The sequence below is a fragment of the Excalfactoria chinensis genome, chromosome 5 (assembly GCF_039878825.1).
Source record: "Excalfactoria chinensis isolate bCotChi1 chromosome 5, bCotChi1.hap2, whole genome shotgun sequence".
NCBI classification, from domain to species: domain Eukaryota; kingdom Metazoa; phylum Chordata; class Aves; order Galliformes; family Phasianidae; genus Excalfactoria; species Excalfactoria chinensis.
Window position 1 is genome coordinate 49,955,021 of NC_092829.1, and position 17,056 is coordinate 49,972,076.

The following is a 17,056-nucleotide window of genomic DNA, read 5'->3' on the forward strand; positions in this document are numbered from 1 at the left end:
TTGTTTTTAATAAAAACACATTCCTTGTTTGTTCAGAGATGTTGGAAAGGTGGCTTGTATTTATTAGACAAGTCATTAGATCTGAGGTCCCATTGTGTTATAGCACATCGGTTATGGTTGAATATGTTTCTGTTTAAAAAACAAAACATCAGTTATAATGTACAATTTAAATGCTGAGCACATTGCTGTGAAATGTGCTCCTCTCTTTCTCTGAGGATTCTTTATTTAGTGGTAAATTTGCTTGCTACAGGCAATATTTAGATACTCAAATGTTGACAAAATTAAAATGATATAATTATTTCTTTACTCTCTCGTATTTGAACCATTAAAAGATAGCAGGATGGAATTGGGAAAAATACTTCTGTGGTCTAAAGCAAACAAATAGGAACCAGAAGCCTTTACTACAAGTTAAATTTGACTTGCATGTACAGATCTGCATGTGGGTGTATGCGCCCAATGTACAGTAAAGTGAAAAAAGCTCATTGCTTTGGAAGCTTTATTTGGGCTTGTGAGATCACTAGTGATGAACCTAAAAACACTTCCATCACTGACTGAATCTCTCTAAATATATGGAGATTAACAGACAACATAGAACAAGTAGCACCATCTGTGCATCCAGATTGCTCTGCTATTAGTCCCTTAACTCCCAATTGCCCTATCCTCTATCATGCTCAATGATGGAAGGATAATTATTAGTTTTTGTCTCATATTGAAGGTCCCCATTAGACTCTTCCTATATTCAATACCATTGCAGATTGGTTGGGATGGTGAAAAGGACCTCCTGTAGATGATTAGTATCTTTGTACAGTTTACGCTAGAGGAAGTTGCAGAGCTGACTAAATACAGTATACAGAGTAAATTTCTATATCTTCAGAATCCAAACCTGCAGGACTGCAAAGTCCTTCTCTTTTCAGGCCAACTTGGATGAGGCTTGTTGGTCACCTTGAGACCTAGCCTCCACAGACTGGGGTATATGGCCTGGGGTGCTGGCTGTTGATAGTTAGATCTCTCTGTCTTATTTTTGTATTGGGAACATTTCTGACCTTTTCCTGAGAAAAATGCATTGAGGTTTTTGGTTTTGTTTTTTTTTTTTGGACTTTATTTTATTTATACCTATGTTGTTTTCCCCATTGGTTATGGTTAGGTGGAACAGTGTTTTGTTGTTCACGTCTGACCATTAAAAAAATTGGGTATACTTAAGTAAATGAAATGAAGTAATGAAATACACGTTTCTGAATGCAGACAGTGTAAGAAAGGTCTTGTTTATGTAACTACCTGAATAGCTTGAATAGAGCCAGGCTCTGATTGTGTATTCTCTTTACTAGAAAACTGACAGCAATGAAATCATCTGTATTTAGTTTAAGGAGGGGTATTGTTTGATATCTGGTTTGGGGGTTTTTATTTTCTGTTTTTTGCTTTTTTTGAATAGGCACACTTTTCATCTAAGCCTTGAATGAAAGCAGCTTGTAGCTTTTGCATTTGTTTTGCATTGAGGATTTTGCAGTCCTCATTTCTAAATTTTAATATTAATCTGTTCAAATAAATTAAATTGTCATGATTGCTGAGAAAGTAGTCAGAACTAAGGCCAAACTGTGTGATCTTTATCCTTCAGGACAGCTTTCTGTTGTTCATGGACTCTAGACTTGACCCAGACTCTGGTCAGTCTTCAGATACTAGGAAAATAGTTTTATTATTGGCTGGAATCATTATAGATTTTGTATATGAATACTGTAAGCCATGCCCCAAACCACATTTGCATCTCATACTCAGCAACTTTTGGCTCTTCTTTTTGTGCTGTGGCTGCAAATCTCACCAGTAGGAACTAGATTACTTACTGTCAGGAGAGAGAAGCATTGGTGACTGTGTTTTCTTCCTTTGTGAGATGCTGTTATCAGAAAATACCCTCATTTTAAAGGGTAGTGGAACATAAGTGCTTGTAGGACACAATTGGCCATCTTCCTTTTCTGAATACTAGAAGTAGAGGCACAAAAAGAACATCCATAAGAAACACCATGAAAGGGAGTAGTATGATGTACAAAGAGTGCAGAGGAAGACAAAGTTGTGTGCGGATAGGGAACAGTGGTTGGCAACCCTGCACATAGCAGGGGGGCTGAAACTAGATGATTATTGTGGTTCTTTTCAACCCAGGCCATTCTATGACATGATTCTGTGATATGATTCTATGATATGATTCTATGATCCAGTTCCTGATGGAAGGACTCTGTAAATGAGTCAAGAGTCAGCCTGTGAAATATGCAAGGTTCTGAATAGGCTTGAAGTAATACTTACAGAAAATAATAATGAAGCATGTAGCTCCAGAGCCTTTGAAATAATAGAAGTGCAAGTGTGTTCCACAACATTAACAGCTTTTGATTTGTGTGAGCAGCTTGTTTACACTTGAGTTATACAGCAGGTGATTGAATGAGGTTTCTACTGATAGCATTCAGAAGCTGTAAAAGGTGCAATGAATATTTTCTTCACATTTTCTTGAGACATTTCTGTGTTATTAGTACAGAGAAGTAGAAGGTGATTTTCTTTTTTCCCCACCACTGAATTATTTTGTGATTGTTTTAGGAAATGCTGAATAACAAATTTTAGCTAAATCAGTTTTGGATTTTGTGTGCTAAAAGTATGAGTGTTGTATTTCAAAGCACTGATGGAACACAGTATTGTTCACGTCTAAGGTGGAAGTCAGGGTAGGCTCAGATGCTTCATTTCTTTTTAGAAAGATAAGCACTATTACCAAGATGATTACAAATGTGTAAGAAAGCTGAATGAAATCTAAAAGATTATGCCTTAAATGTGTCTGTATCTCCTGAGTAGTTGCTTCTTTCTTACCATTTAGTGCAGTCATTTCCATATTTAAATTTAATCTAGGCTCTTGCTACCAATTTCAGAAGGAAACTGTATTTGAAAACCTTAACATCTCTCCACGTATCACAAATTCTACAAATAACTTCAGCTTCTTTTGTAATTTACCTGTCCCTGTGGTTGGAGAGCAGTAAGAAGATTTCTCCAGAATCTTTTTTTAACATGCAGTTCAAAGTACCTATATTGCCAGGCTTAGAGCAGGTATGTGCATGCCCCATTTGTATCTGAGAACATCAATCAGGCAAGAGGGGTAACATGGAGTCAAAGACTGGAGGGTACACCTGCCACCCTCAAATACTTGAAGGTGATGCTTGCAATTTTCAATACAGGAGTGAATTATCTACTACAGTGTTTCAACCCAGATGAGATCATCTTATAATTAGTGTTTTCTTGTACTTACCAAAATTTAGAGAGGTTACTGTTTTACACGATTTTTTTTCCATGTTTGAGTAAAAGCAAAACTTACTTGAGCCATCAGTAGTCCAAGTAAATGCTGACTTCGAGTTCTAGTGATTTATTTTCCTATGCTGATTCCAACTGAGTTGTGGGTTAAGATGCTTAATATGCTGATCAGTTGGAGTTATAAACCTGAAAAAGAAAAAAGTCAATGAAGCTGCCACTTTCCATATTCTTTCACAGCTTTGAATTAGTTTTAATGAATTTAGGCATATTTATTCTGTTGTATTCCTCATTTTATAGTAATAAAGCACTAGACAGTTTGAGAAAACTCTGTATAAAGTGGAATTTATTCTAATGTGGACAATACGAGTGAGAAGTTGTGATTGCATTGGCAAAAACAATCTATGGAGTTTTAGCATATTGAATTACAAATTATGAGTATGGAGAGAAGTCAATGGGACAAGAATCCTCAGCAAGACCTTTGATCACCTAACCTATTAAAGTGATATGTATCATCATTGCAAACTGCCATTCCTGAGCCCACATTACCCAGTGAATGAGTACATTATGTAGTAAAAGCATCCTGGGGGCCTGTTCTCTGCAGTTAACAAATAAATGTTAAGAATATGATGAGGGTGCCCCATATCCCCTTGACAGCTGCTTAGTTACCAATTTAAAATCTAGTTTCTTCTACTAGGAAGATTTCTGGGATTGCTCTGATTTTTTAATTGTATTTTGTTGACATTAAGTCCAGGCATTCTCAAGTGTTGATTTTACCCTGGTTTTGTTTCTGTCCTCATTCTCTCACTCATCAGTTTCTTGGAAATAAAAATTAGAGCACATGAGACTAGGTAAAATAGTTAAAGATGAATGGTAAATTGATTATCGCTCATAATTGCTATTACTTTTGACTAGAAACTAGTATTGTAAACATCTGTATTTACAAAATGGATATCAAAGATACCAATTAGAAGATTTTTAGAACTATGAATTAATAAATGCAGGAGTGCTTCCTTTTAAGAGTGTGTCCAGGTAGAGCAGTATGCATGATACTTCTGATTTAGAAAGGATTGTTCTCAGGTATATTTTAGTTGTTGTTTTTTTTTTAATACATCTGCACAGATCCAGTCATGAAAGAAAGCTGATGAAAGATCTGAACCAAAAAACAGCTTTATCTTAAGAAAATCAATTAGAATTTAGGTCAGGAGAAACTAAGGTGCTTGAGAAATATTGTATTTAGCTTAGATTTATCCCCAGACAGAACAAAAAAGCCCTGCACGGCTCGCAGTAAAGCGTCAAGCTTACAGAGAACCCCATCAATAAATTTCAATCAGATCTGAAAACCTCTACAAAAATGAAGTGTTTTCTTCTTGCTCCATAACCCCAGAGTCATCCTTGAGTAAATCCATAAAGGTAATATTAAGCACAAGATAGGCCTGGAGCTCTGTAGCTGACTGGCAGCATTTATTTAGCAACTGCATTAAGAAAAATTGAAAAATTCTTTTGCTTGTTTATTTGTTTAATGTATTTGGGCTTTGTTTTGATTTTTAAATTGAGGGTCTGGTATTGAAACACGAGTTTGCCTAAAGTTAATAGCAAACACTGATAGTTTGCAAGGAAACCACTTGCTATTAGTCTGTTGTGAACAGTCATTATTGAGCTGCGTAATAAGATTGATTGTCTGTTTTACTGCATACAGTAACGACCTCCAAAATAAGTAACATTATGTTAGTACTGAAGGAAAGATATATATAAAAAGAAAGAAGTGTGTTAGGAACATAAGCTTAAAATCTTCAGGTGCCTTAGTTGATAGATTAAAGCAGCAGGGAGTCTATGGCAACAGAGGAAACAATTTGCTTGAAAGACTTCTCAGTAATCTTGTACTTGGGTAGGAAATGATGTGATCTTTTAGCTGCTTTTTTCTTTTTTTTTGGTCCACTTTCTCCAAGTTCACAAAAATTCCTTTCTCAGCAATGTGCATAACTTAAGCTGGCTGTCATTGCTCATGCATGTTAATTGTTTCTCCTTTGAAACTTTAGATTCTTTTCATCCATGCGGTGCTGATGGGAAGCTGGCTTTGGAGCTTAACACTTATTTCAGTATCTTCTATGTAAAGCAAATGAAGCAATGAAATATCATACACTCTAATTCCTACAGAGGAGTTAAAATTGTAAGAGAGTTAGGCTACTTGCAAAATATTATTGGACTTTGGGTCACTGCAACCTGACTGAATTCAAAAAATACTGTTGTTCCAGGCAAGAATAAGCTTTAAAAAAAAGGCTAAGCAGAGAGGCAAGAGAGTGAAAAGCTGATAATTTACTGTCGGAAAGTAGAAATGTGGCAACATTTGAAAAGCAGTAAAAGTGGCTGAATAACTGGTATAAAATGTACTTATTTACCCAAGTTATGGCACTGTTAAATTGCAGAACTGTGATTGGAATTGCTGGGCAGTATAAGATGTATGAAAATAAATTCCAAGTATTCATTAAACTGCAAAAAAAAATGTCTGATTTGAGGACAGTGCTGAAATAGACTGAGATGCTAAAAATTGATTTTTGAATTAGCAATGAGCAGTAATATCATTTTGAGAACTGCTTGGAGTTGTATTTGCTTAGAGGTGTTGTGTATGGTTCTTCTTATATGTGTGCACTCAAGTGCATCATTGCTTTTCAATTGATACATTTCATATCTTGAGTGATCCTGATTATTTCTATTTTTCTTGATTTCTTAAGGAAATGATGTTTATAACTCATGTTGTCTCTGCTGGCTATCTTGTCTATGTAGTTTTTCTCTGCAGCGCTTTTTGGACATATGGACTAATTTAAACCAAATTTGGAAACTGCTGCAAACTGTATATTTAGTTGGGTTAGGTCACATTATCTGTGTACCTCACATGTTGTGAATCTTTGGATGTGGTTTTGCCCAAAACATTGCAATGGGGTATGAATACTAGGTAGATTTCTAGGCCTGGCTGGTGGGACACTTTCTGATTGACTGTACATAAATTTGGCTTAATTAACACTTAATAGCTTTACACTGGTCCAAACCTCTAAAAGGTGATAAAAGTATTTGCTCTGAAGTTACAGAGTAAGCAATGTTGTACTAGAAACTAGTTAGGTACACTTATTTTCTTAACAATATTTAAAGTGACAAAAATAAAACCCAAATAATCAAGCCTGTCTGAATGTCTGTAATCACATTTCAGGTAACCTCAGAAACTTCCTTTGCGTTCCTTTAGGGAGCCAGGGGTTGGACTCAATGGTTTTTGTGTGTCCTTTCCAACTCAGGATACTGCACGGTACATATATGTGTGATAGACATAGATGTAATATTAGGTAGTTCTCTAAAATCTATTGATTATTAGATAAACAATTGCATGTTTTTTCCTGTTTGTTTTGTTTTTTTGTCTTGCATTGATAGTAATGGTCTTAGTGCTTGTTGCGTGGAAAAATAAATGCCTTTTTTTCCCCCCCTTCATTAGTCTTTCGTCTTTAAATCCCAAAGTCGTTTTTAGGAAAGAAAAGTTGATTTCTGAATAAAGGAAAATATTATTTTGATTTGCTAGGGTTCTACTATACATTATTTGAATTGCAGTGGTGTATAATAAACACAGACATGGACTTCATAAGCACAGAACAATTATAGAATGCACAGCACAAGTGAAGAATAAGCTGTCTCACCTGCAGAGATTTTGTCCTGCATAGTAGATTTACCAAGCAATCTTTCAACTATTTCTCATAATTTTTCCTACAAGTTCTCCACTTTACATGACTACAAGTTGTTACTGGATTTAAGTTCCTTAGGGAAAGGATTTAGAAAAAGTAGAGGCTTCAGGTACTAAATAAATAAATAAATAGGAAGAGGAAGACTGAAGGGTATTTCCGTCCTTTTCAAATACTAAGTAGGTCAGGGAGATGTCACTGAAGTATAAAACTCAGCAGATTTCGTTATTTCTTGTTACCAAATGCAGATAGATAATACTCAGAGAATGAAGGCTTTTGGTTTAGTAGCTTTCTGGGAAGCAGGTAAAGAATGGCAGCTCTGTTTGTGTACTATATTCCTCACCTATTTATTTTTATCCCTTTCCAAACTCTGTTTGACAGATGCTAAGGTTAATGAATTTTAATTTTAAATTGGCCTTTTCCTTGGGCTGCTGACAATCTCTCCTATACTACTGGGACTGTTCTCTCCCAAGTCACTTCACGTTTCGATAAGAAATGAAACATCTGATGGAAACTTCTTCATAAATAAGTGAACTCAACTGGAACACAGCCAAAGACTATCAGACCTGGCTCCCTGAATCCCAATCTTGTGTTTCACCATAGTATAAGAGATTAGATTCATTAACCTCTCATTAGAAACATGTCAATGTTAAAATCCCATAGTATGCTAGATTCAGTCTATTAGAAACCCCAGAAGACCAGTTAATGCAAAAGAATTAACTTTTCTTATTCCAGAAGTTATTAGTATATTCCTCATTTGGCTTGGTTCTATTTAATTGATACAGTAACTTCTTAGGTGCTTTTCTTCCTTCAGAAGTAGCATAAATGTTACTAACCCAGGACTATATTTAACAAGGAATGACTTTCATAACAGTGGAAAATACAAGCACTTATTGGACAGAAGTACTGCTTATTCCAGTATTACATTTTCTACATGTGAATACAGTGATTATTTTATTATATTTTATATATCCATTTAATAACGCTAGCAAGAGTTCTGTGCCAGTATACATTAACATAGACTTTTCTGTTTACAGGAGAATATTAAATCCTGCTTGAGAAGATTCAAATATATTGAGATACAAAATCACTACTTTTAATTCCAGGTAGAATTCAGAGTATGAAGGGAAATGAAATATCCCTATTGCCTATGACCCTAGGAGATTTCTCCTCTAATGAAAGTATGTACTGCAAAATAATTTGAGTAAGATGAAATTCATTGTGTATCAGTCATATTAAATAGCTTTCACTCAAGCTTAATGAGAATACCAGTTAAGATCCATAAAGCAGGTAGCAAATGACCCTATATTAGCAATACATTTTTGTTTTTATTCATCTGCTACTGTGAAATAAAACACAGTTTCCCATTTTGCATGGATACTACAGGAAGCACAAAATGATGCTTTTAAATCACTTAACATCATTGCTGGAAATAGAAAACAATATTTTCAAAGAAGTTATACTTCTGTTATTCAGAACTGTGATTATCAGCCACAATTATTAAGTCATTTGGCTACTATTTCAAAGCACTATTTGCTGAACAATGTTATTAGGAGGGAAATGCCTTAAAAGAAATGTATGTAAAGTCATTAGTGACCTGATAGCATTTTGCTAGATTGAGGTATTAATGTCCATGTCACATTCATTAGTACACACATCCTTTAGTCTGCAAACTTGGTTGTGTTGCCAAATCTGCTGCTATGCATAATCAATTTAGATCACTAAATGGAAATTTAATTTCCTTATCCAGTTCATGAGTTTTGGATCTAAATGTACTTTGTTATTCCAGCTTTGATTCTGAGTTTGCTGCTGATATGAGCAGAGTTAATTGCTTTGTGAGCTCTTAAATTAACAGAAGGAATCCAAAAATATGTACACTGCTCAGAAAGTAATGCTTCCTATTTACTTCCACAGAACAGATAGAAATGGTGCAATAACACTGTTTGACAGAGCAAATCTTCAGCTACAAAACACCATTTTCCAACATAGTGACCACCATTAGCTCTGCATTTTCACCAGCAATAGAGAAGAGTCTGCATGCTGCACTAGTGAAAATCTACATGGTTATCTGTAACACAGCTGCACCAGCAGACATGACCCCCTGTTTCACAGTTGCTGTGAAAACAACATTAGTAGGGAAACGTTGCCCATGTAGTCCAGAATCAAACTCAGCAGAGATATTACAAGAATATGTGTTCCAGTTACCTGTTGTCAGGTCAAGTTTAGGGGTTTGCTGTCAACATAATCTAAGTTTTCATTCTCCAGAGGAAGATATTAGAGTTGGAGCCATGTTTAGGGTTATCACAAAAATATTATAGAAGCTTTCTTCCAAAGAAATGGAGGGCTGAAATTTAGTTTACACCTTTAGACTGATCTCTACAACAGGAATTTGACTCAGCCTCAACTAGTGCAATGTGTGAAACTACATCTCAGTTGCCTGGGATGTAGAGACATCTGTTCACTGTGCACAGCCTAGAGAAATCATTTTCTCAGTTTTTGTTGTTTTGTTTTTTAGTATAACTTCACTGATATTGTTTGTAAAAAGCCTAGAAACACTTTCCTAGTGTGCTGAACTGTAAAGCAGCTGTTCTTTGTGCTGGTGATACTTAACTACTGGTATGATTTCTGTATGTGGAGCTCCTAACTTGCATGATCTGAAAGCACCTGTGCCTTTGTATGTTGAAGTGGAACAGTCTGAAGGATTGTGGTATGAATTAATTGAAAATATTTTTGCTATTCCTGGCACTAAATGCCAGAGCTAGTTTATCATATCGCTTAAAAATGGTGACATTAATATAAAAATCATTTGTTCTCTCTATATTAATTAATGTTTAACTTTATGTACAAATAGAAACTTCAGTTCATATTTTAACTTAGTAGGAAATGTCACTTACCAGGAGCTCCCTGAATAGCAAAGCTGCTTTTCACTCAGCATGTTTCTTAGTATCTTGTTGACAGTGGGCTTTTGAAAGCATTGACTTAATTACATAAATTATTATGAATGTATTCATTTGTGCTGCATTTCAGAACAATGTATTACAAAGCTCCTTAATAATACAGTTTTCACAGACCTCCTTAATACAGTTTTAAGGGCCTTAAGTCTCAAAAGTCTTTTTCTTTAACTGTGAACACTTGCTCCACAACATAGTTTCAATAAAGACACTTTAGAAGTCTATGGACTTCCCTGCTGGGTTTTTGAGTTTTGCTTCCTCCTAACCCCCCCTTTTCCGTATGAAATAAACCAATGCACCAGTGTTAACATATAACTTAGTTTTTAAATTGCAACAAGTATTCCCATGAAGGGTAGTGTATACTAGTAGTACACTTAAAAAGATGCAGCAAATGTCTTCCTTAATTCACTCTACACCAAGTGTTTTTCCGGTTCAACTTCAGTAGGTAAGGCCTCTATTACACATGGTATATTATGCAAAAAGATGAGCTGAAAATGAAAGGAGCTCTTTCCTGACCTACCCTGATTCACAGTTCAGCTTTAATTTTATATTCTTTCACCTCCAGATAGCTGGAACTCTCAGATATAGTACTGATGGCAATACATGCTGATTAATTTTGCTGTGGCTCCTGAATGTCACAAGGCCCCGTCATTTTCTTTTTCTTTCTGGAAAATCATCCTTTAAGTAGCACTTTGGTGCAGCTATGAAGGTTCTTTTAACCTGATAGTGATCCAATGAGCAGTATAATTTGCTTAAAGTATAGGTTGCTTCTCATAGACTGTATCTGCAGTTATTTATTTCCTTGAGAGCCACATCTGCTTTATACATGTGCGAGTGGCCATTATGACTCCTCATCTATTTTGAAAGGTTTGTGACAGAAGAGAATCTCTAAAACCTGTTAAGACTTTTTGTGTGTTTGTTTAATTTAAACAGTTGTCAGACTAACGTTCTTCTTGAACACATACTCTTTTATACCATTACAGATATTAGACAACCCTGGAAGCATATCAATAGTAACAGATAATGTTTATTCAAGTTGCACAGAACATTTTAATTTATTGTGGAACTAATCTGTGCTAGTGAATCCATATGTTGTACTGAACATAGGCACTCTTAATACTAGGAAAAAAAAGATTTCCAAAGAGAAAAGATAAGGATACCTTACATATTACCTTAAACAATAAGCACTTCCTTTAGAGTCTTAGTCAGGACTTATATATTAGCTGCTTTTCTGTTTCCTTTTCCAGTCTTACTGAGTGGCACTTAATCTCTTTTCTTTCACCTGCAGGGGAACTCATTTTTAAAGTGAGGACTAGGTGATCTACTTGTGTACAAACAGCAAAAAGTGATTATTTGGCAGGCCCCTGCAATGCTTCTTGCCTAGTTGAAAGCAGAAAATTACTTCCTACCTGTTTATTGTCCTTTAGATATTTGTGTTCCAACTTCTAGCAAAACAACCCTTGTAACTTCAGCTTTAAGACCTCTATTTCCATCAGTGATGTTTAATGGGTGATTGAATCATAACCTGACAATTGTTGCTGATCTAATAGTTCTGTTCTGCTTCCCAACAGCTCTGTTATTAAGCCAAGTTGATCTTGGAATGCAGTTATGCTATTTCCAACAAAGTCACATGCAGGGTTTATAAATTAATGCAGATTAGCTGTATGTCCTTTAGAGCCACTAACCAACAAATCCATTATTATGTATTTTTAGAGCTAAGGCAACTCTAGCCTTCCAGTGGCCGCTTGCAAGCTCATTTTCAATTATTTTTACATTAAGTATTCATTCTTCGTGATAGATGATTATGTAAGCTTTCTATTTATGTCTCATTCTAGCTGTGGCATATGAATAACTTTTAATAGCCTCTAACAGCAGAGAAATTGCAAATATATACTTCAGGGCATTTTCTTACTGGGATTTGTTCATCTTTGAAATTCATAAAGACCTAAGTGATCAGATTGACCGTTTCCCCTCTGTCAGTGGGCCTTATGTGGTGAATTGCTGTAGAGAAACTTGCAGATAATTACATGGGCTAATAAGCATTCTTTAGCAGTGACTGTTATTAGAAAGTACACATTGCATTTTATGTGTTATTTCAATGTGACACCACTCTCAAAGTAATGTCCAGGGAAAGGTGGGTCAATGTTTCTTAACTGATGTTAAGCACATGGTCCTTGAGCAGTGCCAGAGAGCCAATACTAGGAGAAACAGGCATAAATGACTCATGCCTCTGTCTCATGATCCACATGATACATTTAAATGCAAAATATTTTAACTTCAATAAAATTATAGTTAACTTGTCTTACGATGTGATTTGCAGTTTACAAAAGACAGCAAATTCCTACATGTGAATACATCTTGAATAGCATTGATGGCCATGAAAGTGCCTAAGCTTTGCACATATTGACATTATGACTTTTATTGTTGATGTGTCTGAGATACTTTCTAAGTACTATAAACAGTTACACAGGCTTTTTTTGTAAGTCAATCTCTATATCTTAATGTGTTCATAAAGAGACTCTGGAGACAATTACAGAGGGTGATGCGTACTACCTACAAGGAATCTGTGTACTAGATTCTTGTAGTTTCTGAGGCCTGCCAGTATCCTGTATGCCCTCTTAGCTGCCTTAGCAACTTCTGAGCAACGCACTGATGCTTAACTTCACATTTCATCAATGTTTCCATCTTTTCTGCCCCTGAATGTTTTCCTTCTAAATTACAGGCTTTAAATGTATTTACTTGCAAATTCTGTAGATACAGTAAAAGACTTTGAAGTCATCTTGGGATTGGAAACAAGTGGCAGTGCATGCATGTCTAGAAACTGAAAAAGGTTTTTAGACATCCTTCCTCTCTGAGGAAATAAAAGCTGAGTATGGGGATGCTGGCTTATGGGATATTTATTCTATTAACCATTCATGAAAGCATTTCACTGGTGGCACTGTACCATGATGTTGAGGGGCTTTGAGGAAGGGTCAGAGGCAAGCACTATTACTTGCAACCATTGATAAAAGGATATTGCTCTGTAATTGCTTGGTTTGACCTGTTTCAGTGTACAGGTGCAGTCTGAGTACAGATTGGTACATGTGGTTTCCCATTATTTTTACATGTGTTGAGTAGTGTGATTCTGCTTGAGCCACCTGCAGGGCTTTTTTTTCAGCTCAAGTTAACATTCTATTGTTTGCAGCCTCATGAGCAAAAGATGGAAACAGTTTTGTCATCAGATTTGAGTTTTTCTGTCATGAAGGCTTCCTTTACATTTCTTACCCATTCTCCTCTGTACAAAATAACGTCATAATTAGTGAGTACCAACAACCAAAGAATATGAAGAAGAAAAATTTGTATCTAGTAAAGTGAAAAACATGAGCTCAGGATAAAGGAATACTTTATGTATGTACCGGTGGAAGAGTTTTAGTTTTTTATTCAGCTTGCTTAATGAAAAATGGCTTCATAGAATGACTGCTCTCCTTAGCAAAATATATTCTTGAATTGTTTATTATGTGTTTGTGAGATGAGAACTTAGCTTATGCTTTGTACCTGAAACATTGCAAATTCTGTGTGAACACAGAACTTGTAAAAGAGGTAAGTTGAATGCTGTAATAACAAATGCCCATCAGGTATGACTGGGATATTTTATGTGCTGAATATATCTTTATATTGATTTGCCAGGTAGTAGAGCAATTCTTTAAGCTGTTCTATCTTAGAGTGCTTATTCTAGAACTCACTGAAGTGCCCCCTTCCTGCACTACTTAAAAATACTCAGTGAAGTGTCCCATCACATGCATTATGTATTGTTCTATGGGAAATATGCTTATAGAACAGTCTGTGTTAGATTATGAAAGCGTAAGCTGTGAGATTATGGAAATGTAAGCTATTAGTTTACAAAGCTATTGAGAGAAATATCTTGTAGAATTTAGTATAAGACAGAATTTAGATGGCCTTTTGAAGGAAGAAGGGATACAGTGGAGCTAAGGAAGCAGAAAAAACTAAATTGCTGTTAGCTTCAGAAGCTGTTGAAAAAAGCTACACAAAGTTATGTGTAAAATATATGTTACTTAGAACACAGGTTACAGTTTAGTAGTCTTAATTACTCTGAGCTAGTTTGTTAAAGCTAGTCAGGGTGCATAATGCAATGGAAATCATAACAGTGACACCAGATTTACAAAACGCATCATCTGTAGACATAGAAACCGAGAAAAAAAGCTGCTTACCTTCAGAAGACTTCAGATAGGCAAAGACTCCCAACAGGAAACCCCTTATTTTCCCCTGCCAACCTTTAAATGAGGTCTGGGATGGAGTGGATCCTGACTCCACCCCCTTCCATTCACTCAGGTGCATCATAAACACCTGAGCTTCCCTAGGGTGGCCCTGGTTTCCCATCAGGTGCTCAATCACTGGTTCAGGCTGTGACTTAGCATTTCTGCTACAGGGTGGACATTACAGTGTACCTGACTTCATGTTTGTGAATCTCACATTGCTTTGTATCGTTTGGCTGCATTCAACTGTATGCAACAAAAAGATCATCTTATTCATAGAAAGTTTTGTCAGTTTCACTGGGAATGTGTGCACTAAACAGGGACGCCCCACTGGCCTAACAGGGCCAACACCAGCTCTTCCCTGAGACTTGTAAAATAAAATTGGGTGTCCAGCTAGAGATTTTGAGCTAGTTGTGTGTATTTTGGATGGTCAAAAAAAGAAAGTTTGGCTGTCAAGTACAGTAATGCTTAAGGGTTATGAGGAAAAGGATGCTGTTTACTAAGAATAGATAGACAAATCCTGTGTACTCTGAGGTTTAGAAGATGGTGCATAGAGAGGCTGAACTTCAGCGCTTAACTGGAACAGGCAGTTATGTGGTATCTTTAAGAAGAAAATAAGAGTAAGACGTCCCCATTTGCATAGATTTTTCTCTGCTTTTTCAAGAGGCTTAAAATGCTGCAGTAGTGTCACAGAGTGTGCATTTATTTGTATTATTCCATCAACATTATTTCCTTGCTTATATTAGGAATATGAGTTGCTTGCCCTTATTTCTTAACAGACTTTGATTAGCAGGTTAATGAATTCAGCAAGGAACTGGACTCTGCTCATGATTCTCTTATTGACTTTTGTAGCCTTTGGCAGATTGCTTAATATTTGCAACTCTCCTATTTGAAAAATGATGGTACTTATTCTTGTAAAATGCTTCTGGGGGAGCTGGCTTTAGATTGAAAAATTGCTGGATTAACTCATGCTTATTTCTGTATATTAAACCTATCAGTCTTGGGTTTTTGTTGCTTTTTTTTTTTTTTTTTTCTTTTTCTTTCCATATTTACTTCCTCGGGCAGATGCTCAATTCAATAATATCATCTTTGTGGTGCCCTTGCCAAAATTATTTTCAGGGACGTGACTGTGATAACAAAAGTACAGGGAAGCCAGAAGGAGGGGAATCAGATAATCATTTCAGATATTCATATTTTGCCCCCAGTCAAGCAGAATCTAAGTCTGAATATAGTGGTATTTCTGCTTTATAGCAGAGTGTCTGAATGGGCACCTTGCAATGGAAGGAAAAGGTGATGTGTTATGACTCCAGAAATACAGTGGGAACTGTACTGGTTTGAAAGTAAGAGAAAAAAATATTAGTTTTTATGAGAATTTAAAAACAAATATTTAAGAAATTAGTAATCTAAATAGTAACCTAATTAACATTCAGGGAAAACAACTGACTTCTTTGCTGGAAAAACATCAGTCATATCTACATGAAAGAAATCGTGGATGAAGTCTCTCCAAAACAGTTTTCCTTGCTTTCTGAAATAAATACCTGGTTAAAGACATGCTGGAGTTTTATGGGTTAGAAGTTACTAGATCTATTATAGCAATTCTTCCACTTCCTTTTCTCCTCTGAAGTGCCTGTATGCTAATGTATGCAGCATGGGGAATAAACAGAAGAACCAGAAATCTGTATGTGGTCACAGTATCATGATCTCCTTGCAGTCATGGAGGCATGATGGAACAGCTCACATGGATGTAATGCTGTCATGGATAGCTATGAACTTTTTAGGAAAGACAGGCCAGCAATATGAGGCAGTGGAGTTCCTCTTTGTGTGAGGGAACAGTGGGAATGAATGAAGCTCCACCTAGGGATGAATGAAGAATGAATAGAGAGATGATGGGTGAGATAAGGGACTGGCTAATGTGGGTTGAGGGTGCTTACTATGGGCCTTCTGGTTGGGCAGCTGAAAGTAGCATCGCAATCACAGGTACTGGTTCTCATGGGGGACTTAATCACCCTGGTATTTGCTGGAAAAACAGCACTGCCAGGCACACAGTTGAAGATAACTTTCTGATGCAAGTGAAGAGAGGTGTACTGCTGGACCTTGTCTTATAAACAAGGAAGGACTGCAGAGAAGGACCTAGGTGTCCTGGTTGTCCATGAGCCAGCAGTGTGCCCTTATGGTCTAGAAGGCCATTGGTGTTATGGAGTGAATTAAAGCATGGCCAGCAGGTCAAGGGAGGTGATCCTTCCCCTCTACTCTGCCCTGGTAAGGCCACATCTGGAGTACTGTGTCCAGTTCAGGTCTCCTCAGTTCAAGAAAGTCAGGAAACTGCTGGAGAGAGTCCAGTGGAGGGTGACAAAGATATCTGGGGCCTGGAGCATCTCCCTTATGAGGAAAGGCTGAGAGACCTGGGACTGTTTGGCCTGGAGAAGAAAAGGCTGAGAGGGGATCTTATCCATGTTTATAAGTATCTAAAGGATGGGAATCAAACGGGATTCAGATATTAAAAGCAGGGCCTGGCTCTTTTCAGTGGTACCCAGGACAAGGAACAATGGACACAAATTGGAACATAGGAAACTACTGTTTCAAATGCAGTTTCACTAGATATAAATAGAATAACGTTTTGAATGAGTTTTGACAATATTTAAAAAAATACTATTAAAAAAAAAAAAAAAGTAACGTTCCATAAATTAAGGTTGCACATGCATAGAGATCAGAGAAGTTTTCAGAGCAGCAGTATGCCATTTATATCTAAATGTTATGAACAAGGATGAATGCCACTACTTTATGGATATTAATGGATAAAATTTATTAACTTGAACATTTCTTTGAGAACTTTCCCTTTCAAATTTCTTGATGCTTTCCC

At 36.3% G+C, this 17,056-nt stretch overlaps 1 protein-coding gene across 6 annotated transcripts in view; it reads left to right on the top strand.

Annotated features, from left to right (window-relative positions):
- The window catches only part of CHID1 (chitinase domain containing 1), a 104,118-nt gene that overhangs the window by 44,393 nt on the left and 42,669 nt on the right, over nt 1–17,056 (top strand). The gene's annotated exons all lie outside the window — the stretch shown is intronic.